This window comes from Myxine glutinosa, chromosome 1, assembly GCF_964187855.1.
Source record: "Myxine glutinosa chromosome 1, kmMyxGlut1.1, whole genome shotgun sequence".
Lineage (NCBI taxonomy): Eukaryota > Metazoa > Chordata > Myxini > Myxiniformes > Myxinidae > Myxine > Myxine glutinosa.
Genome location: NC_136261.1, coordinates 403,318,901 through 403,340,152, shown reverse-complemented (window position 1 = coordinate 403,340,152; position 21,252 = coordinate 403,318,901). Strand labels below are relative to the sequence as shown.

The 21,252-nt window shown below is 45.7% G+C and overlaps 1 protein-coding gene across 3 annotated transcripts in view; it reads left to right on the top strand.

Annotated features, from left to right (window-relative positions):
• Positions 1-17,271: 17,271 nt before the first annotated feature.
• LOC137417081 (uncharacterized) overlaps positions 17,272-21,252 on the top strand; it is a 30,251-nt gene continuing 26,270 nt past the window's right edge. For 2 of the 3 annotated variants that reach the window (XM_078770357.1, XM_078770356.1), the window contains exon 1: positions 17,273-17,430. The gene's annotated coding sequence lies outside the window, so the exon portion shown is untranslated. Of the gene's footprint in view, positions 17,431-21,252 lie in introns of all 3 variants that reach the window. The other variant, XM_078770355.1, reaches the window with a different exon arrangement.

Below are 21,252 nucleotides of genomic sequence, written 5' to 3'. Positions count from 1 at the left end.
CTCTTGACAGCGCACTCTGTACTCATGCACCCGTCCGTTACACACCTTTCTCGTGCATCCTCTTGCGCACACTCCCCCGTTACACCCTCCGTAACACTCACCACAGGTGTGCATGCATTCGTCACATCCCCTGTAACACTCCCCATCCCGTGCTTGCATGTGCCCCCTCGCACACGCGCTACGACCAACTCACTCTCGACAGCACACTCACTCCTCAGCGCGCACTTTTTCCTCACACACCCCATAGTTGGACATTCTCGCACACCTCTTTCGCACTCCGTACCTGTCGCACACTTCACCAGCGGCCTCTCACGAACACCCGGGTCCAAACCAACCCCCAAGCCGACTGAAGCTCCCCTCACACCATATACATTTCCGAGTATATCGCCACTCACCTCGGCACCTCGTCTCCGCACCTCCTTCGCCACCTGCAAACTCTTTATTTGGTTAGCGAGCACACCATCACGATTTGAGCACCGACCTTGTACATATTCCATCACTTCTTCCTTTATCTCTTTCTTAGTTTCCCTCCGTCTCTTCTTAATTTCACTCACCCCCTCTTCCACTTCCTCTAATTTTTGCTTCACCTCTTTTATCTCCCGGTGCATCTCCTCAATTTCGTCCTCTAACGCCACCTTGACCGTTTCTATGTGCGTCCTCACATCTCGGTCCTTCATCTCCATTGCCTCCGTCACCTCGTCCAACCTCGTTGTCAGTCCCTCACGTACCATCTGACATTCCCTCTTCGTTGTTATTAAGTCATTTTTGAGTTCTTTTTGTGTCGCTTTCAACCCTCCTAGTACCGCAGTGTTCTTTTCCACCTGCTCCACTAATTCCCTCTGTCCCACCGTCAGCTGTTCCACCTCCTGCGTCAGATCTTCTATGCCCCCTTGTAACTTTGCCGTACTATTTCTCACCTCTTTCTCCATACGCTTCTCACCTCGCTTTACCTCCTCGCGTACCCCCGAGACCTCCTCGCTTACACCCCGTCTTATTTCCTCCCCCATCTCCTCCATTTCTTTAGTAGATGCCGCCCTCATCTGTTCCAATTCATCCCTCTGAGCATCCAGTTTACCTTCCAACCCGATTTTCACCTCCTCTATCTGGTTCCCCATCCGTTTGATTTCTCGGGCGGATTGCTCCCCTACTTCCCGCAATTTGTCGTCCATTGTGTTTTCTAACCCCTCTAACCCATTCTTCATTCCTTCCATCTGGTTCTCCTGGGCAGCCATTCTATTTTCCAACCCCGTTAACCCATTCTTCACCTCTTTTATCCCGTTGTCTAACCCTTCAAATTTATTGTCCAACCCCTTAAAATAATTGTCTAACCCCTCAAATTTACTGTTTAACCCATCTCTTAATTGCTCACTATTCCTTTCCATCATTTGTCCCATTTCTCTGCTTTCCGCCCTTGATTTATCCATCTTTTCATCTATTTCCTTACTTTGCACCACGAAGCATGCCCTGATTTGTGCCATAAAGAGGTCCAATTTCGCCAGTGCCGCGGACTCGGCTGCCGCAGCACCGCCATTTTGTGCCTCTGCAACCACGGGCGCGGCTAAATTTGGTGCCGCTGCAACCATGTGCGCGAGGGCGCCATTTTGTGCGCCTGATACCTCCTCAACCAGATCTTCATTGCTCTCCTCCATTTCTTCCCTCTGGTCCTGGGTTACCCCTAACCCCTCTTCTAGTTCCCCCACCGGCATCCCGCTGCCTTGACCATCCATGGTACGATTTTCAAATTTGGAATTTTAGAACAAAATTTCGGCCCACTCGTAATTTGAGCGCGCTAAGCGCTTCAGGTCCGTATCTCGCTCCCGACACCAATTGTTATGGAACCCAACATCGGCCTCGGATCCCCTTAGAGGGGGGGATTAATCCCCTCTTCTATAACTGACCGACGTGGTCCCTGGCGCCGTACCACGACCTCCGGAAAGGCCGGTGCACAGCCCCGTTCGTACCGCGGACAGATGTTAATTGATTGCCGAGCAGTGTTTAGCAACCGCAGCACGAACCATTAACAAAGACTAACCCGATTCTGAACGTTGGCCAAATCGTGCCACAGGTATTCAATTTGGAAAAGACAAAGACGACGGATGTGAAGAAGAAGAACGTTGGCCAAATAGGAAATACGAATATGATTTAGGTAGGAAATACGAATATGATTTATTACTATTTACAACCAAAAGAAACCAAGGAGAAGGAAGGATAATAAAATAAAGGCAGAAAGAGGGACGGACCAGAAGGACACAGTGAAACTCTAGCTTACCTATTCAGTCTTAATTAATACCCCAGGACAAGACACACAAAACAGACTACGAGCAAACTCACACGAATGGGGAAATTGCAGGCAGGAATGGAAGGACTGGAAGGAGAGGAACGCGCCGCTCGAACCGGAGCACGGTCGGCCCGGGAGTCAGCAGCCGCCGCCCTTCCTCGATCGGCACGTCCAGCAGCCACCGTCAACGCCCTAGCTGCGGTCGTGCGGGCTGCCGCGATACGAGCACCCTGGCAGAGTCAAAGCTGCGTGGCTCCAAGCTGGTGGTGGTGGATTTCAAAGCTGCGGTGGTTCAAAGCTGCTTCTCTGGCTCACCTCAGGACGCGTCTCCCCTCTCTCTCTCTGAAGCTCGTCTGGACTCATCTGCCATGGGGAACGTCCCGCTGCGGGTTATATAGGCCCCGCCCTTCAACCTTGTTGAACCTCCCCGATCGTTCTTTCTCCGCCCGCTCAAGCCAAACCCCTTTGGCTGGGTTGGTTGAGCGGGGCCGACTCACTCCTCCCCTCTATTACGAGGTGGAGACACGCCTTTCTTCTCCGAGCCGGAGCACATGGCAATGGCGGCGAATGCAGTTGGCAATCGAGGCTTTGTGAATGGGGCTTTGGGAATGAAAGGGGGATCTATGTAGTGTGTTCAAAAAGTATCCGACCTTTCTTTTTCGTGCATAAAAAAAAGAAGCTAGGGAGGCGTTGATTGGTGCACATATGTAGGCGATCCTAATGCGCACGTGTGAATTTTTTCCCACCTGCAGAAGCTGTCATTCGACGGCAGACCGCCGATGAGTGAGGACATGTAAGTGAGCGCCGTCGGATTTTCGTTTTTGACAAAATGACGGAAAAACTTGAGCAATGCTACTTCATCAAATTTTGTGTTTTTTGGCCTCGGGGATGTTGGATGCTTCCATTGTGATGACTGCAACTTGGTTTCTGGGTCGTACCCATAAACCCAGGACTCATCGCCAGTGATCACTGTGTTGAGGAAGCTGGGATCGCTGTTCACAGTCTCCAGCATATCCTGTGCGATCTCCAAACGGAGTTGCTTCTGCTCAATCGTTAGCAGCTTTGGTACGAACTTCGCTGAGATTCTCCTGAAGCCCAAATCCTCCTTCATAATGGAATGAACGGTGTTGAATCTTGCGGATCGTTTCCACTTGGGAATCGCCAAGCTTTACACAAAATTTGATGCAGTAGCGTTGTTCAAGTTTTTCCGTCATTTTGTCAAAAACGAAAATCCGACGGCGCTCACTTACATGCCCTCACTCATCGGCGGTCTGCCGTCGATGTATCGGCATCGGCATCGGCGTTTCATATATATATGTGCAGTGTCTGTCTTGTGTTGTCTTGTCTTGTGTTGTCACTGAACTACTCCCTCAAACTTTTTAAAAATCGTACTATTCCAACTTGACACACGGCGGGAGTATGTGCTCTACTGAGTGGCGTTCTAGTTTGTGACCATGCTTCACAGCTCAAAGGTGAGTGTGGTTGTCTCTGACGTATGCTATCAGTGTAAATGTGGTGATCAAGCTGGATACGTTTACCGTTTAGCTGTATACGTGATCAAGTTGGATAAGATAATAACTCACAAAACATTCCAAACTGAGTAAAGAAAATAACATGTATAACTTTTATATGATTAACATAAGCGTTGTATCCTTGGCACGTCACGGTGAAATGGAAAACGTATTTGAATGGCTCCAGAGCAGAAACAGCCCAAGCAGTGATTGATAAGCTTGGAGTTGAGGATCAGAAAGTTATTCGAGCTTGTACTGAGTCTAATCCATTGCGAACCGAGCTCTTCTCTCTCGCCAAAGAGAAATTGCAATTTGCAATGTATTCTGACTTCTGTAGATTTATGAATTCTTTTTCGAATCCGCAAGATGTTCCAGATTGCATGTTCTTCTCTATTGGGATGTATTTTCGTCAACTTGGAGAATGTTATTTGGGAACTTTCCAGTTTCTGTCAAAAGTTTTTCGGATCTCAAAATGTGCACCGGGACAACGTTTCTGGTTTCTGTGGAATCGGGCTCAGTGATTTCTGCAGTCTCCAATTTCAGGATTATGGATTAACACCCAAGTCTTGTCCGTGACGTATTTTTTAAATACAGCATGGCATGTCAAGAATTAACCTTCATGTTCTGTGATTGATTGATTTTTTTATTTTTACCTCTGCCACCAAAGGTGGACGGAGGTTATGTTTTCACTCCTGTCTGTTTGTTTGTGAGCAGGATATCTCAAAACATTATAGTTGGACAGGTTGCTTGGAGGACAACTAAACTTGTTGGACAGGTTGCGTGTGTGATGAGGATGTAGTGGATACATTTTGGTGAAGATGTGGATGCATGTCCGACAATCGGCACATCCGCCGCGCAAGGGAGACGTGTGTGTGTGTGTGTGTGTGTGTGTGTGTGTGTGTGTGTGTGTGTGTGTGTGTGTGTGTGTGTGTGTGTGTGTGTTGTTTTTGTCTCCATATGTGTGTTTCAGAAGGTGGAATGGAGTCCTTCCAGTCTCGAAGTATCCACCTCCATTTCAGTGATAGTATTTTATTTTAATATACAGGATCGAGGCTCGTGAAAGAGCGAACATTAATCACACAAAAAGTCAAACCGACACGTGAAACACAAAATAAGGGGAGCAGTGGACAAGATGGGGAGAGAGGGGGAAGGACACAAACACAACATTTGAGAGCAGGGACATCGAGATAACTGTGGGAGGAAGAGGGCTTGGGGTAGGTGGGAGAGGTAGAAAACATATGGACACTGCAAGGACTTCCAGGAAAGAAGTTGGAATTTCAAAAAAAAAGATCTGGGGTGAATTAGCGGGGGTAGAAAAAGTCAAGGTTTTGGATGGGGGAAGATAAGAGATGGTGGTGAACAGCTGTTTTTAAAGACCTGGAGGGAGGAGTGGGATTGAAGGGCATGGGGGAGTTTTTTCCTGAGGTGGGATAAAAGAGGAATGAAAGAGTGAAGTTGAGCAGAGAGCCTAGATTTTGGCAGTTTAACTGTAAGAGGGTTGCTGGCAGATCTTGTGCAACCTGAAGGAATATTTGGGGGACAAAGCACAGAGAGAGCTGGGGGAGCAAGGCCAGAGAGGAGTCTGTAGACTTCACGTTATGATTCTTTCAATTTATGAAAAATGATTTAAATACTTTTAGTCTTTGATTTCTGGTCCATAATGTTTATTTATCACAACAAAATTAACTAGAACGGCACCCGGTCGAGCGCATACCTCCGCCAGGCTGAACAGTTTATGTTTTGTATCCACTGAAAGACAGGATCTGGATCCAGACCTGAACCAAAGTCGAATTGGCTTGTTATTGTTCCCCAACCAACTCATTCGCCAAGTTTTCTCATAACCCATTCACAACTTTTGGAAATATCGTGGTATCCAGTAAATCGTTTTTGGCCCCAACTCTCAATGATGAGGAATCGGTTAAAATTCTCTGCTCTGGATCTGGATTCGAATCTTCACCAAATCGTATGAATTCGGCCTTGTCACACACCCAACCTGTCCACAAAATTCCGTCTGAATCCATCCACAACTTGAGATATCCTGCTCATAGACAAACAAGACAGAGACAGAAAAAGAGACAGACAGATAGATAGGGCTGAAAACATAACCTCCATCCACCTTCAGAAGCAGAGGGAATAAGTGGAAAGTAAGAAAGTTATTTCCTGGAAATTTATATTTAGGGAGTAGAACGTATTTTAGTTCCTCAGTCGCTTCATCACCGATTTTTTCCAATCACAATACTTTGATTTCCTGAATCCATGCTGGAATTCCAACCTGGAGGAGAGGATAAATTTAAAACAAGATTTTAGGTGGGCCAAAGAGCAAAAGCAAATCAAAATGGCCTCCAAATCAACCGACAGACGGTGTATCCTCCATCGATCAAAATCATTATTCAATTCAATTTAATAAACTTTATTGTCATCCCATCCATATACAATACAGTATAAAATGGAACGAAATGACGTTCCTCCTGGACCTTGGAGCAATATGAACATTCAAGTGAGACTACACATAGTGAAATTGGACATGACAAGTGTAATGCAATATCATAAATACACAGAACAATACTATAAATACACAGGATAGTATACAGTAAATAAACAATGAATATCCATGGCAATATGAGTATATCCAAGACAACATAACAACTAAATTTTAACAAAAATGTACAGAGTTGAACAGGTTGACTGTAGGTTACATCTTACATAACTTGAAAAACTTGAGAGTTCATAGAACAGGATGCTCCACGCAGTGTTCAAGTATTTACTTAAAGGCACTGTATCCTTGGCCTCGCCCCAACTGCAGGAAAACACCACCAGCAGTGAGGAAAGCTCTCCAGCAAGACATGGAGGAAACCACCCACCATTAGCAATGATCCAAGGATGGAGGTCGTTCTCTATGTAGTCATTCCTGAATGAATAAAGCTAGTGCATGCGTGCTGTGGCAGCCAACTCTGCGTGCAGCGCGAAACCGAACAGAAAGGTGACCACACGGCCCCAGTTGACACCTTCGATGAAACAGCTTGGTCAGCACGTCCACCAGGCAGCCCCGAAGTGCCACTGCGCTCTCCATCCCCGATGCTTAAAACCATCATCCAGCTCCATGAACACCGCCAATAACCACCATCCAGCTCCATGAACACCGCCAATAACCATCATCCAGCTCCATGAACACCACCAATAACCATCATCCAGCTCCACGAACACCGCCAATAACCATCATCCAGCTCCACGAACACCGCCAATAACCACCATCCAGCTCCACAAACACCACCAATAACCACCATTCAGCTCCACGAACACCACCAATAACCACGAACACCGCCAATAACCACCATCCAGCTCCACGATCACCGCCAATAACCACCATCCAGCTCCATGAACACCGCCAATAACCATCGTCCAGCTCCAGGAACACCGCCAATAACCATCAACCAGCTCCATGAACACTGCCAATAACCACCTTCCAGCTCCACGAACACCACCAATAACCACCATTCAGCTCCATGAACACCACCAATAACCACCATCCAGCTCCACGAACACCGCCAATAACCACCATCCTGCTCCACGAACTCCGCCAATAACCACCATTCAGCCTCACGAACACCACCAATAACCACCATCCAGCTCCACGGACACCGCCAATAACCATCATTCAGCTCCACGAACACCACCAATAACCACAAACACCGCCAATAACCACCATCCAGCTCAACGAACACCGCCAATAACCACCATCCAGCTCCACGAACTCCGCCAATAACCACCATTCAGCTCCACGAACACCACCAATAACCACCATCCAGCTCCATGAACACTGCCAATAACCATCATCCAGCTCCACGAACACTGCCAATAACCACCATCCAGCTCCACAAACACCACCAATAACCACCATTCAGCTCCACGAACACCACCAATAACCACGAACACCACCAATAACCACCATCCAGCTCCACGAACACCACCAATAACCACCATCCAGCTCCATCAACACCGCCAATAACCATCATCCAGCTCCATGAACACTGTCAATAACCATCATCCAGCTCCAGCAACACCGCCAATAACCACCATCCAGCTCCACAAACACCGCCAATAACCACCATTCAGCTCCACGAACACCACCAATAACCACGAACACCGCCAATAACCACCATCCAGCTCAACGAACACCACCAATAACCACCATCCAGCTCCATGAACACCGCCAATAACCATCATCCAGCTCCATGAACACTGCCAATAACCATCATCCAGCTACACGAACACCGCCAATTACCACCATCCAGCTCCATGAACACTGCCAATAACCACAATGCAGCTCCATGAACACCGCCAATAACCACCATTCAGCTCCACGAACACCGCCAATAACCATCGTCCAGCTCCATGAACACTGCCAATATCCATCATCCAGCTACACGAACACCGCCAATTACCACCATCCAGCTCCATGAACACTGCCAATAACCACAATGCAGCTCCATGAACACTGCCAATAACCATCGTCCAGCTCCACGAACACCGCCAATAACCACCATCCAGCTCCATGAACACTGCCAATAACCACCATGCAGCTCCATGAACACTGCCAATAACCATCATCCAGCTCCACGAACGCCGCCAATAACCACCACCCAGCTCCATGCACACTGCCAATAACCACCATGCAGCTCCATGAACACTGTCAATAACCATCATCCAGCTCCAGCAACACCGCCAATAACCACCATCCAGCTCCACGAACTCCGCCAATAACCACCATTCAGCTCCACGAACACTGCCAATAACCACCATGCCGCTTCTTTCAATTTATGAAAAATGATTTAAATACTTTTAGTCTTTGATTTCTGGTCCATAATGTTTATTTATCACAACAAAATTAACTAGAACGGCACCCGGTCGAGCGCATACCTCCGCCAGGCTGAACAGTTTATGTTTTGTATCCACTGAAAGACAGGATCTGGATCCAGACCTGAACCAAAGTCGAATTGGCTTGTTATTGTTCCCCAACCAACTCATTCGCCAAGTTTTCTCATAACCCATTCACAACTTTTGGAAATATCGTGGTATCCAGTAAATCGTTTTTGGCCCCAACTCTCAATGATGAGGAATCGGTGAAAAATTCTCTGCTCTGGATCTGGATTCGAATCTTCACCAAATCGTATGAATTCGGCCTTGTCACACACCCAACCTGTCCACAAAATTCCGTCTGAATCCATCCACAACTTGAGATATCCTGCTCATAGACAAACAAGACAGAGACAGAAAAAGAGACAGACAGATAGATAGGGCTGAAAACATAACCTCCATCCACCTTCAGAAGCAGAGGGAATAAGTGGAAAGTAAGAAAGTTATTTCCTGGAAATTTATATTTAGGGAGTAGAACGTATTTTAGTTCCTCAGTCGCTTCATCACCGATTTTTTCCAATCACAATACTTTGATTTCCTGAATCCATGCTGGAATTCCAACCTGGAGGAGAGGATAAATTTAAAACAAGATTTTAGGTGGGCCAAAGAGCAAAAGCAAATCAAAATGGCCTCCAAATCAACCGACAGACGGTGTATCCTCCATCGATCAAAATCATTATTCAATTCAATTTAATAAACTTTATTGTCATCCCATCCATATACAATACAGTATAAAATGGAACGAAATGACGTTCCTCCTGGACCTTGGAGCAATATGAACATTCAAGTGAGACTACACATAGTGAAATTGGACATGACAAGTGTAATGCAATATCATAAATACACAGAACAATACTATAAATACACAGGATAGTATACAGTAAATAAACAATGAATATCCATGGCAATATGAGTATATCCAAGACAACATAACAACTAAATTTTAACAAAAATGTACAGAGTTGAACAGGTTGACTGTAGGTTACATCTTACATAACTTGAAAAACTTGAGAGTTCATAGAACAGGATGCTCCACGCAGTGTTCAAGTATTTACTTAAAGGCACTGTATCCTTGGCCTCGCCCCAACTGCAGGAAAACACCACCAGCAGTGAGGAAAGCTCTCCAGCAAGACATGGAGGAAACCACCCACCATTAGCAATGATCCAAGGATGGAGGTCGTTCTCTATGTAGTCATTCCTGAATGAATAAAGCTAGTGCATGCGTGCTGTGGCAGCCAACTCTGCGTGCAGCGCGAAACCGAACAGAAAGGTGACCACACGGCCCCAGTTGACACCTTCGATGAAACAGCTTGGTCAGCACGTCCACCAGGCAGCCCCGAAGTGCCACTGCGCTCTCCATCCCCGATGCTTAAAACCATCATCCAGCTCCATGAACACCGCCAATAACCACCATCCAGCTCCATGAACACCGCCAATAACCATCATCCAGCTCCATGAACACCACCAATAACCATCATCCAGCTCCACGAACACCGCCAATAACCATCATCCAGCTCCACGAACACCGCCAATAACCACCATCCAGCTCCACAAACACCACCAATAACCACCATTCAGCTCCACGAACACCACCAATAACCACGAACACCGCCAATAACCACCATCCAGCTCCACGATCACCGCCAATAACCACCATCCAGCTCCATGAACACCGCCAATAACCATCGTCCAGCTCCAGGAACACCGCCAATAACCATCAACCAGCTCCATGAACACTGCCAATAACCACCTTCCAGCTCCACGAACACCACCAATAACCACCATTCAGCTCCATGAACACCACCAATAACCACCATCCAGCTCCACGAACACCGCCAATAACCACCATCCTGCTCCACGAACTCCGCCAATAACCACCATTCAGCCTCACGAACACCACCAATAACCACCATCCAGCTCCACGGACACCGCCAATAACCATCATTCAGCTCCACGAACACCACCAATAACCACAAACACCGCCAATAACCACCATCCAGCTCAACGAACACCGCCAATAACCACCATCCAGCTCCACGAACTCCGCCAATAACCACCATTCAGCTCCACGAACACCACCAATAACCACCATCCAGCTCCATGAACACTGCCAATAACCATCATCCAGCTCCACGAACACTGCCAATAACCACCATCCAGCTCCACAAACACCACCAATAACCACCATTCAGCTCCACGAACACCACCAATAACCACGAACACCACCAATAACCACCATCCAGCTCCACGAACACCACCAATAACCACCATCCAGCTCCATCAACACCGCCAATAACCATCATCCAGCTCCATGAACACTGTCAATAACCATCATCCAGCTCCAGCAACACCGCCAATAACCACCATCCAGCTCCACAAACACCGCCAATAACCACCATTCAGCTCCACGAACACCACCAATAACCACGAACACCGCCAATAACCACCATCCAGCTCCACGAACACCACCAATAACCACCATCCAGCTCCATGAACACCGCCAATAACCATCATCCAGCTCCATGAACACTGCCAATAACCATCATCCAGCTACACGAACACCGCCAATTACCACCATCCAGCTCCATGAACACTGCCAATAACCACAATGCAGCTCCATGAACACCGCCAATAACCACCATTCAGCTCCACGAACACCGCCAATAACCATCGTCCAGCTCCATGAACACTGCCAATATCCATCATCCAGCTACACGAACACCGCCAATTACCACCATCCAGCTCCATGAACACTGCCAATAACCACAATGCAGCTCCATGAACACTGCCAATAACCATCGTCCAGCTCCACGAACACCGCCAATAACCACCATCCAGCTCCATGAACACTGCCAATAACCACCATGCAGCTCCATGAACACTGCCAATAACCATCATCCAGCTCCACGAACACCGCCAATAACCACCACCCAGCTCCATGCACACTGCCAATAACCACCATGCAGCTCCATGAACACTGTCAATAACCATCATCCAGCTCCAGCAACACCGCCAATAACCACCATCCAGCTCCACGAACTCCGCCAATAACCACCATTCAGCTCCACGAACACCACCAATAACCACCATCCAGCTCCATGAACACTGCCAATAACCACCATCCAGCTCCACGAACTCCGCCAATAACCACCATTCAGCTCCACGAACACCACCAATAACCACCATCCAGCTCCATGAACACTGCCAATAACCACCATGCAGCTCCATGAACACTGCCAATAACCATCATCCAGCTCCACGAACACCACCAATAACCACCATCCAGCTCCATGAACACCGCCAATAACCATCATCCAGCTCCATGAACACTGTCAATAACCATCATCCAGCTCCAGCAACACCGCCAATAACCACCATCCAGCTCCACAAACACCGCCAATAACCACCATTCAGCTCCACGAACACCACCAATAACCACGAACACCGCCAATAACCACCATCCAGCTCCACGAACACCACCAATAACCACCATCCAGCTCCATGAACACCGCCAATAACCATCATCCAGCTCCATGAACACTGCCAATAACCATCATCCAGCTACACGAACACCGCCAATTACCACCATCCAGCTCCATGAACACTGCCAATAACCACAATGCAGCTCCATGAACACCGCCAATAACCACCATTCAGCTCCACGAACACCGCCAATAACCATCGTCCAGCTCCATGAACACTGCCAATATCCATCATCCAGCTACACGAACACCGCCAATTACCACCATCCAGCTCCATGAACACTGCCAATAACCACAATGCAGCTCCATGAACACTGCCAATAACCATCGTCCAGCTCCACGAACACCGCCAATAACCACCATCCAGCTCCATGAACACTGCCAATAACCACCATGCAGCTCCATGAACACTGCCAATAACCATCATCCAGCTCCACGAACACCGCCAATAACCACCACCCAGCTCCATGCACACTGCCAATAACCACCATGCAGCTCCATGAACACTGCCAATAACCATCATCGAGCTCCACGAACACTGCCAATAACCACCATCCAGCTCCATGAACACTGCCAATAACCATCATCCAGCTCCACGAACACCGCCAATAACCACCATCCAGCTCCACGAACACCGCCAAAAACCACCATCCAGCTCCACGAACACTGCCAATAACCACCATCCAGCTCCATGAACACTCCCAATAACGATCATCCAGCTCCACGAACACCGCCAATAACCACCATGCAGCTCCATGAACACGAAGGGTGTTTCTTCTTCCTCTACTTCTTCTTCTTCTGCTCTGATTTATGGCGTTTTCAGAGCCATGAGGCTCTATTCACGCCACGTGCCTGAACTCACTATTTAATAAGTATTGCAAAAGTAAAAAGTGTTGAAAAAAAAAAGTATTGAAAAGGAGGTCTATGGGACATCCATAAAATTATGTAGGTCTCCCACACGCTTTCAAAAAGTTTTTAGGACCGCCTTGCACAAACGAGGATGCTTCTCGTTTAAATGACCAAAAATTACGGGCAGGTCAGACCCAACGACCCTCTCCTCTCCAACGATTTTAAATCGAAGCAACCTCGGTCCGTCGTATTGGCGGCATCCCATAAACAAGTGGGATACCTCTTCGGGTTTCCCACAGGCGTCACAAGTCCCGGAAGGGTGACACCCTATCACGTGAAGGTACGCATTAAGGCGACAGTGCCAAAGTCTAAGCCTGGAGGGAGCCACCTGGTCTCTGCGGGACAGCTGAGGTAGCCGAACAGGGGGGGGGGGGGGGGGGTGGGCGCGGTCTCGACTGGATTCACCCTGTAACAAAACCTATAGACTGGGTTAATTTTCTGAAAATGTGCATATTTAAAGTGCTGAAGGCAAATCGTGTTAATTTCGGGCACACAAGGTTTTTAGTGTCCAAGTTGCTAAGGGTGTCAAAGTGTCAAAGTAAGGGTGTCAAAGTGTCCAAGTAAGGGTGTCAAAGTGTCGAAGTAAGGGTGTCAAAGTGTCTAAGGGTGTCAAATTGTCGAAGTAAGGGTGTCGAAGTAAGGGTGTCAAAGTGTCCAATTGAGGGTGTCAAAGTGTGTAAGGGTGTAAAAGTGTCGAAGTAAGGTTGTCAGGAGTTGTCAGGTTGTAAGGAGCTATTTGTTATTCGTAATTTCTTCTTTGGAGATTTGACCTTGCTTTCCAGTTTACTTTTATCTACTTTTGTTCAGTGTTTGGCAGGACGTTTGCACGTTGCTCTCCACTCATGCCATTGATGAAAAAGTACCCCAGTGGTATTTTCCAAGAGTCGTTGACGGAAACAGCCATGATTACAAAAGCATATTTTACAATGGGGGTGGAATCATCAAAGGTTCCATTTCCAATGTCAACATAACCTTCAAATTTTTGTTGGCAAATTCCACATGTTTTCTGATCGCCATCTCATCCATCATGACGGCACAGATTGTTTCTTTCCCCTTTGTCGTGTTGTCATTCACACGGGCTTGAACGGCGGCAAAGGCAGGCTTGGTAAACCCTGTTTCACCATCGACGGATGCATACCATTCTCTTGTCTGTCGCGGATGAGGCAAACAGAGATCAAACGATTGTCTGACAAAGTCAAACGCCCTCGATGAGTAGAATTGAAGAATCACAGCAAACGCTCTCAGTTCCTCTGGATAAGCAAGATTACCTTTCTTGTTTTGATTAAGCAAGATTAAGCAACCCCAAAACATCACTGAACCTCCTCCATGTTTTACAGTAGGGAAGGTGTTATAATGTTTGAAGGCTTTGTTTTGTCTTCTGTAAACAGAGATGATGTGCTTTATCAAAAATCTCTAATTTGGTCTCATCTGTCCTCAGGGCATTCTCCCAGAAAGATATTGGCTTGTTCAGGAGTGTTTTGGAAAATTCCAGTTGGGCTTTCTCAGCAGTGGGCTCCTCCCGGGTCTCCTACCATAGAACCCCCTTTCATTGAGTCGGGGGACTAATGGTGCAAGTTGAAACTGTCGTACCAGTTGATCGAGGTGCTTTCTCCACCATTTGAGCAATCATTCGCTGCAATCTTCGATCAAGTTTTCTCTTGCAGCCACATTCAGGGAGGTTGGCTTCAGTGCCATGGGCCTTAAACTTCCTGATAACATTGCGTAAGGTGGACACAGGAACATCAAGGTCACTGGAGATGGACTTGTAGCCTGGAGATTGTCCATGTTTGGCTACAATTTTGTGTCTGACCTTCTCAGACAATTTTCTGGTTTTCTTTCTTTTCTCCATGCTCATTGCAGTACACACAGTGACACAAAACAGCAGAATGACTCCTTTTCTCCATTCAAACAGGTTGAATGAGTGATTTTTATATTGCAAGCATATTTTGATATTTTATACCACAGGTGAGTTCAATTCCAAAGTGGAGGAGAATCACCTGCTTGAAATATAATTATTTCTGACAACTTCTAAAAGGTGCAACTTTTAAAACACAAGACACATATAAAACACATGTGGGACCAAGAACAACCAAACACTTTTTGACACAGACACTCACCTGTGAAATGTTACACCGGTTCGCCAAAGTTTTCTCTCATCCCGATTCATGCAGCCATATGGGACACAGGCTGCCATGATCCTGGCAAATCAAAAGAGTACAAAAAAGCTGGAATGATTATACCTTCACTTCAGCTGAACAAATGAAATAAAATTCGTAATTAGATCATGATATACTGCTGTTGCGTTTTATTCGCTTTTTGATGGTCCCAAGATGGCCGCCGCTTCGCATTGGCGGCTTCACTCTCGATTGTACATATAGTGCACAACACCCAATGCAGTTAGTACAGAGATCAGTGGTCGCGGCCGATTCGGCCAGGCTGGGCCCATTTCGCAATTAAAAGCTGAGCTGAATTATCGTCGTCAATCTTCTATGGCCGCGAGTAAAAGCTGAATTATAGTAGTAAATTCATTCAAAAAGAACCCAAAAATGTCGGGACGGACCCCGGAAAGGTTTTAGGCTGGGTGGCGAGGCTGGTCGAAGCCGACTCGGCCAGGCTGGGCCCATTTCGCAATTAAAAGCTGAGCTGAATTATCGTAGTCAATATTGTACAGCCCCGAGTAAAAGCTGAATTATAGTCGTGAATTCATTCAAAAAGAACCCGGGTAACGCCGGGTGGTTTCGGCTAGTGCACTGTATATTAACATCGATCACGTGGTATGAGCAAAGATAACACTATAATACAATGACACGGACTCGTGTTGGCAGAGCAGATTGACATGATGTTATACACTGTGGATAAACATCAGCGTTATCTGCTCTAACATCTCCGTCAATACCCTGGAAAACATCAGGGAAAAAACGTTTTTTCAATCGATTAATCACGTGACAATGCTTTCTTTCCTCAAGAAGGAGCATTCCCTCTGTTTATCTGTTTATCTGCATTCCCTCTGTTTATCACTCTGTTTATCACCTCTCATAAGGTGATGTTGAAGGTTACCGCCGCTACAATGTGTTTTGTGGGTAAAGTGAGAGCCACCCTCGGTCTCATCTCGAAGTATTGTGGATCACGATCGGTCTCGCGTTATCTCTCATCTCTCGTGGTCTCGGGTTGCATTTATTGCATGACGTCATTGAATTTGTGAGCCCTGGTCCCGTGACCATTATGCACGTGCGTTAATCCGCCATTGCTGACAGAGCAGCGCTCACTCGCACGTGGTTCATTCCAAACCAGAAGCCGTCCCTGCTTCTTCTTTATCTTCGCTTTTATTTCGCCCTGTAATGTGGCGGCTTCCAAATTGCTGACGTCACAAAAAATCTGCTTCCAAAGAGAAAGAGGAACGAAAAGCGTAACCAGGAAGTATTTAATAATGTTGAACAACTTCCGGGTGATCTTGCAAACCTCGTGCTGTGATTGTGACAAAGAGGTGACCGGATCTGAAGCGGTTTGTTTGGAGATTCTCATTTTATTATTAATCCTGAGAAAGATCTGTAAAACGTTTATTTAAAGATAAAATTATTTTCTATTCGTTGATGACGGGAATGAAGATAAGTTAAACGAGTTTTTATTGAATGCATGTTGAGGTATTTGATTGTTCATTTGATGAGGTGTTTTTCACTCGGTTTTTTAAATTCACTGCATTGTTTTATATACACGTCATCACTAAACCTCATATAACGATCGTTAAATCTCATTCTTCCTTTTAATTACAAACCAGGCAGAAAGTTATTATTATTCAAGCGTATAGCTAATGTCACCTCTCAATAAAATAAGGAGGTGTTATCAAGGTTGTAGATGATGGATGGATGAGGAATCTATTCAGCGCTGGTGCGGAAAAAAATGTCGGTACCATCTGCTTCATCCAAAACTAAAGTTGGAGAATCTTCTGATTCTTCTCTGAAAAGTCGTTTCGGCCAGAGATTCTCAACCGGTGGGTTGTAACCATCAGTGGGCCGGAAGGTGTAACCTCGTGGTCCGCGGACATCAGACCCACCTGAGAAGGCAGGTGATTAGTTTACCTCACGAGTGTTTGTAACATTTACCTCACGAAAAAAAGTTATATTAATGCTATTGTATTGATTTGTGATTGGAAAGATGCTGTTTAAAATGAAAATTTAGAGAGATTGAGTTTAAAGGTGAATTTGGAAATGACGTGAGGGTTTCCATCCGTAACATTCACGGATTCGGTACTTGCAGTTTCGCCATTGACCGTATTTGGTTGATTGAAGGTGCTTCCGGTGTGGAGAACGTCTCGGGCATCTCGTGTTCACACGAAAAGGTAAGCTGCTGTGTTTTACTTTTACTGTATTTTATTTTGACGACATGGGCCGTTAACTGAAAAGAAAAACAGATGATGGTGGCGAAACTTCAGGAGTTGCTGAAAGGAGGTGAAACGCATTGTCAGAAAATACGACCCCGGATATCTTAAGTTTGGATTTACAGTGGAAGGGGATTCAGTCAGAGCGGGCAATCAAGTTCCTGTTACCTTTGACAACCACATACCTGTGTGAGTCAGGGTTTTCACTTGTGACTCGCACAAAATCAAAGACCAGGAATAAACTGAAAGCAACTTTGAATGGTACTCTGCGAGTCGACCTCTCAGCCATCCCACCTCAGATTGATCTGATTGGTTCTCAGAAGCAAACCAAGGATCTCACTAACGAAAGCATCACTCTATATTTAAGGCTTAAATGTTTATTTTAGGCCAACACATCACCTTCAAACTAGGACAGCATCCATGTGCAACTCAGGTCTTTAAAGACAGATTTTGGTCACAAATACATGGAATTAGAGTGGACGATGCAGCTTACCCCCTCATGATGGGCTCATCAGGATAATGTACTGGCAAATCATTTATTACTCCTGCCAGGGAGTAATGCATTCACTCGTGTCCGTGTGTGTGTGTGTGTTCGAGTGTTTGTGAACAAGATATCTGGAAAAGTTCTGAGCAGATTTGGATGAAAGCTGGTGGGATGATTGCCCTTGGGATAAGAAAGAATTGATTAGTTTTTGGTGAAGCTCAGGATATTATTCCCGATCCAGCAATTTTTTGAAGGATTTTTTTACCATTGGAAGATAGGGCTCATTTTTTAAAACATTATCTTCTATATATTCTATATTTAACATTGTGATATGAAAATAGTTTTCATATTTGTTGTAAATGTAGTTTAAACTCGTGGTTATGCGTTTGAGCGGTGTATTTATTTTTTAGCAGCGTCTTCAATGTTCATTTTTTATTTATTTATAATAGACATATTCTGTCATTTTAAAACCACCAAAGTGTGTATTAGGTTTCCCCATCTATCTATAATTCCACTAATCTCTGTTTGTATGTTTGTATGTTTGTATGTATGTATGTATGTATGTATGTATGTTTGTATGTTTGTCTGTGACCGCTGTTTCTCGACAACTACCGGTCCGATATACTTGAAACTTGCCAGGTATATTGCTGGGGACCCGAGGATGTGCCTTTTCAAGGTTTCATATTAATCGGAGAAGTAGTTACCGAGCTATGTCCAAAAAACGATTCAACCAATCAGAGAGCAGCGAGCTATCACGTGTGCCGAACATGGCGAACAGACTCTGCCTCGGACGGCACATTTGAGAGCGTATTCATTTATTTCATGTTGGCAAACTATGTTGCCGCTATGTTGGCGTTAAACTATGTTTTAAAACTAATTAAAACTAATTTGCGATTCTTTCGCTTTCCTGCGCATTTGTGCACGCTATGGCGATTTCTTTACCAAACTCCGCAAGCCGTTCGCTTTGGACCAAACCATTTCATGTAAATAGAGGGGGGGGATTGTCACCGTACTCGCAAGCCGTTTGCTTTGGACCAAACCATTTCATGTAAATAGAGGGGGGGGGGGGATATAATTTTAGATATAGATATAGTACGGGCATGCCCTAGTTTCATAAAATGTATCGTTTGATACGTATAATGCTTTAAAACTGTTTTTTTGTTGTTTTTTTTTAAAACTCAGAAGAGATATCAACATTTAGCTCAGCGAATGTCATTCGCGGTGTCAGTATTTGATGAACTTATAAAGACTTGGTTCCAAATTTGTCAATGGCTGAGGTATATTAACAAACGAATAAAACAGATTTGGCAAAATTCCAACTTTAAAAAAAAAGATCGCATATTCACCCAGGGTTGTGACGCTGAAGAAGAAGAAACCTCGCATGGGCTTCCAAACCAAATAAATAATTCTGGTTCTGCGATTTTCAGGTTTATTTTTTCTATATATCTACATATCTGGGCAGTGTCTGTTGTCACTGAACTACTCCCTGAAACTTTTATTTCCGTGGTTGTGGAGTGGTTTTAATAACGTGGTGGTGGTTTTGAATCACGTGGTGGTGAGGTATTTTGAATTATGTGGTGGTGAGGTATTTTGAATTATGTGGTGGTGAGGTATTTTGAATTATGTGGTGGTGAGGTATTTTGAATTATGTGGTGGTGAGGTATTTTGAATTATGTGGTGGTGAGGTATTTTGAATTATGTGGTGGTGAGGTGTAAAATGACGTGGTGGTGAGGTGTTTTTAATTTCGTGTTTTGTGGCTGTGAGGTGTTTTTAATTTCGAGTTTCATGGCTGTGAGGTGTTTTTAATTTTCTATATATATACATATATATAGATACTGTATATATATATAGATACTGTATATAGATACTGTATATAGATACTGTATATGTATATATATATATGTATATGTATATATATATATATATATATATATATATATATATATATATATTGTTGCGGATATGAGGATTGCATTTTTTTTGATTGTGTTGTATTGTATTGGAAATGGTGATGAACATTGTTTGGATATGGCCCCTCCTGCCTCCGGAGTTGTGTAAAGATAAAAAGGGCGTCTCGGTAGATAATTCCATAAACACCACATTTCAGGACACGATAAAACCCTTGTTCAGTAGCTTATATCTTATTATGTGTTTTAGAGTAAGGCCTTGTCTTCCATTAGAATGACACTCCATTGCACCGAATCAATTAAGAATAGCTCCCCTTCAATAATTCCATTTCCCAGCCAAACTCTCCATCTGTGGGTAAAGCAGTTCACAAGCGTGGGGTGCACGCCCTCTCAATTCGCTGCTATAGTGAATATGTGCTCCGTGCTCTGTTTGAACAGGAGGGGCGGGGTCGCCAGGGAGAGGCAAGCCCAGGGCGCGCCACGAAGGGTGGGGCTGTTCAGCCCCATGCCCAAATAATGAAACAAGCCCGTGGCTCGCCACGAGGGGCGTGCCATCGGCGCCATGCCCAAATAAGGAGACAAGCCCGTGGGATTGCCATACAAGGTCACGAAACAGAGCACGGGAGAGAGGGCGGTACCGAAACCGAGTAGGGCGTGTCAGACCCACGCTGAAGGTATGGGAGAAGGGTGCGACGATCGCTGGAACAAGATACACGAGAGATACGGCAGATGAGTCCAGGTGCGTAAGAGGGTTGGCAGTCCACCGGGAGAGAGTTCAGAGTTGCACCGGAGTTGCGTGAGAGATACGGAAAGCCTTTGACAAAGAGCCGCTTCAACCAGCCCCGTTTCAACCAGCCGAGTGACCCTGCCGGCGTGCGCCGAAAAGCCGAATACAAGTTGCTGCCGGCTCCTCGCTTCCCGCCCGGCGTGGACCGGCTCGCTGTGCCCTGCGATCCCACCTGCTCATCCCTCCAAATGATACCTACCCTTCCATCCATTTGCGTACGTGAGTTTGTTTTGTTCGTGCTGTCGTGGGTAGTAAACTAAGTCCATATAAGCTAGTAATTTGCACTGTGTTACCTGCGTTTTCATGTCACCTGTAAGTAACCGTGACTGCTCTTTTTGCTTATGTGTGTGTAAATAATAATAAACCCCGTTACTCTTCTGTACGTCTTCTTCTTCTTCCTCTTTGCATTCGTCGTCTTAGTCTTTTCCACATTGAATATCTGTGGCGCGATACGGCCAACCTTTGGGTGAATCGGGTTTAGTCGGGGAACAACTGTTCAGCCGCGGTTACCTCCGCTCGGTAAAAATAACATCTAGTCCGCGGACCGTAACAATTGGTGTCAGGAGTGTTGGATCGGACCCGAAGCGTGCTTAACGCGCTCAAA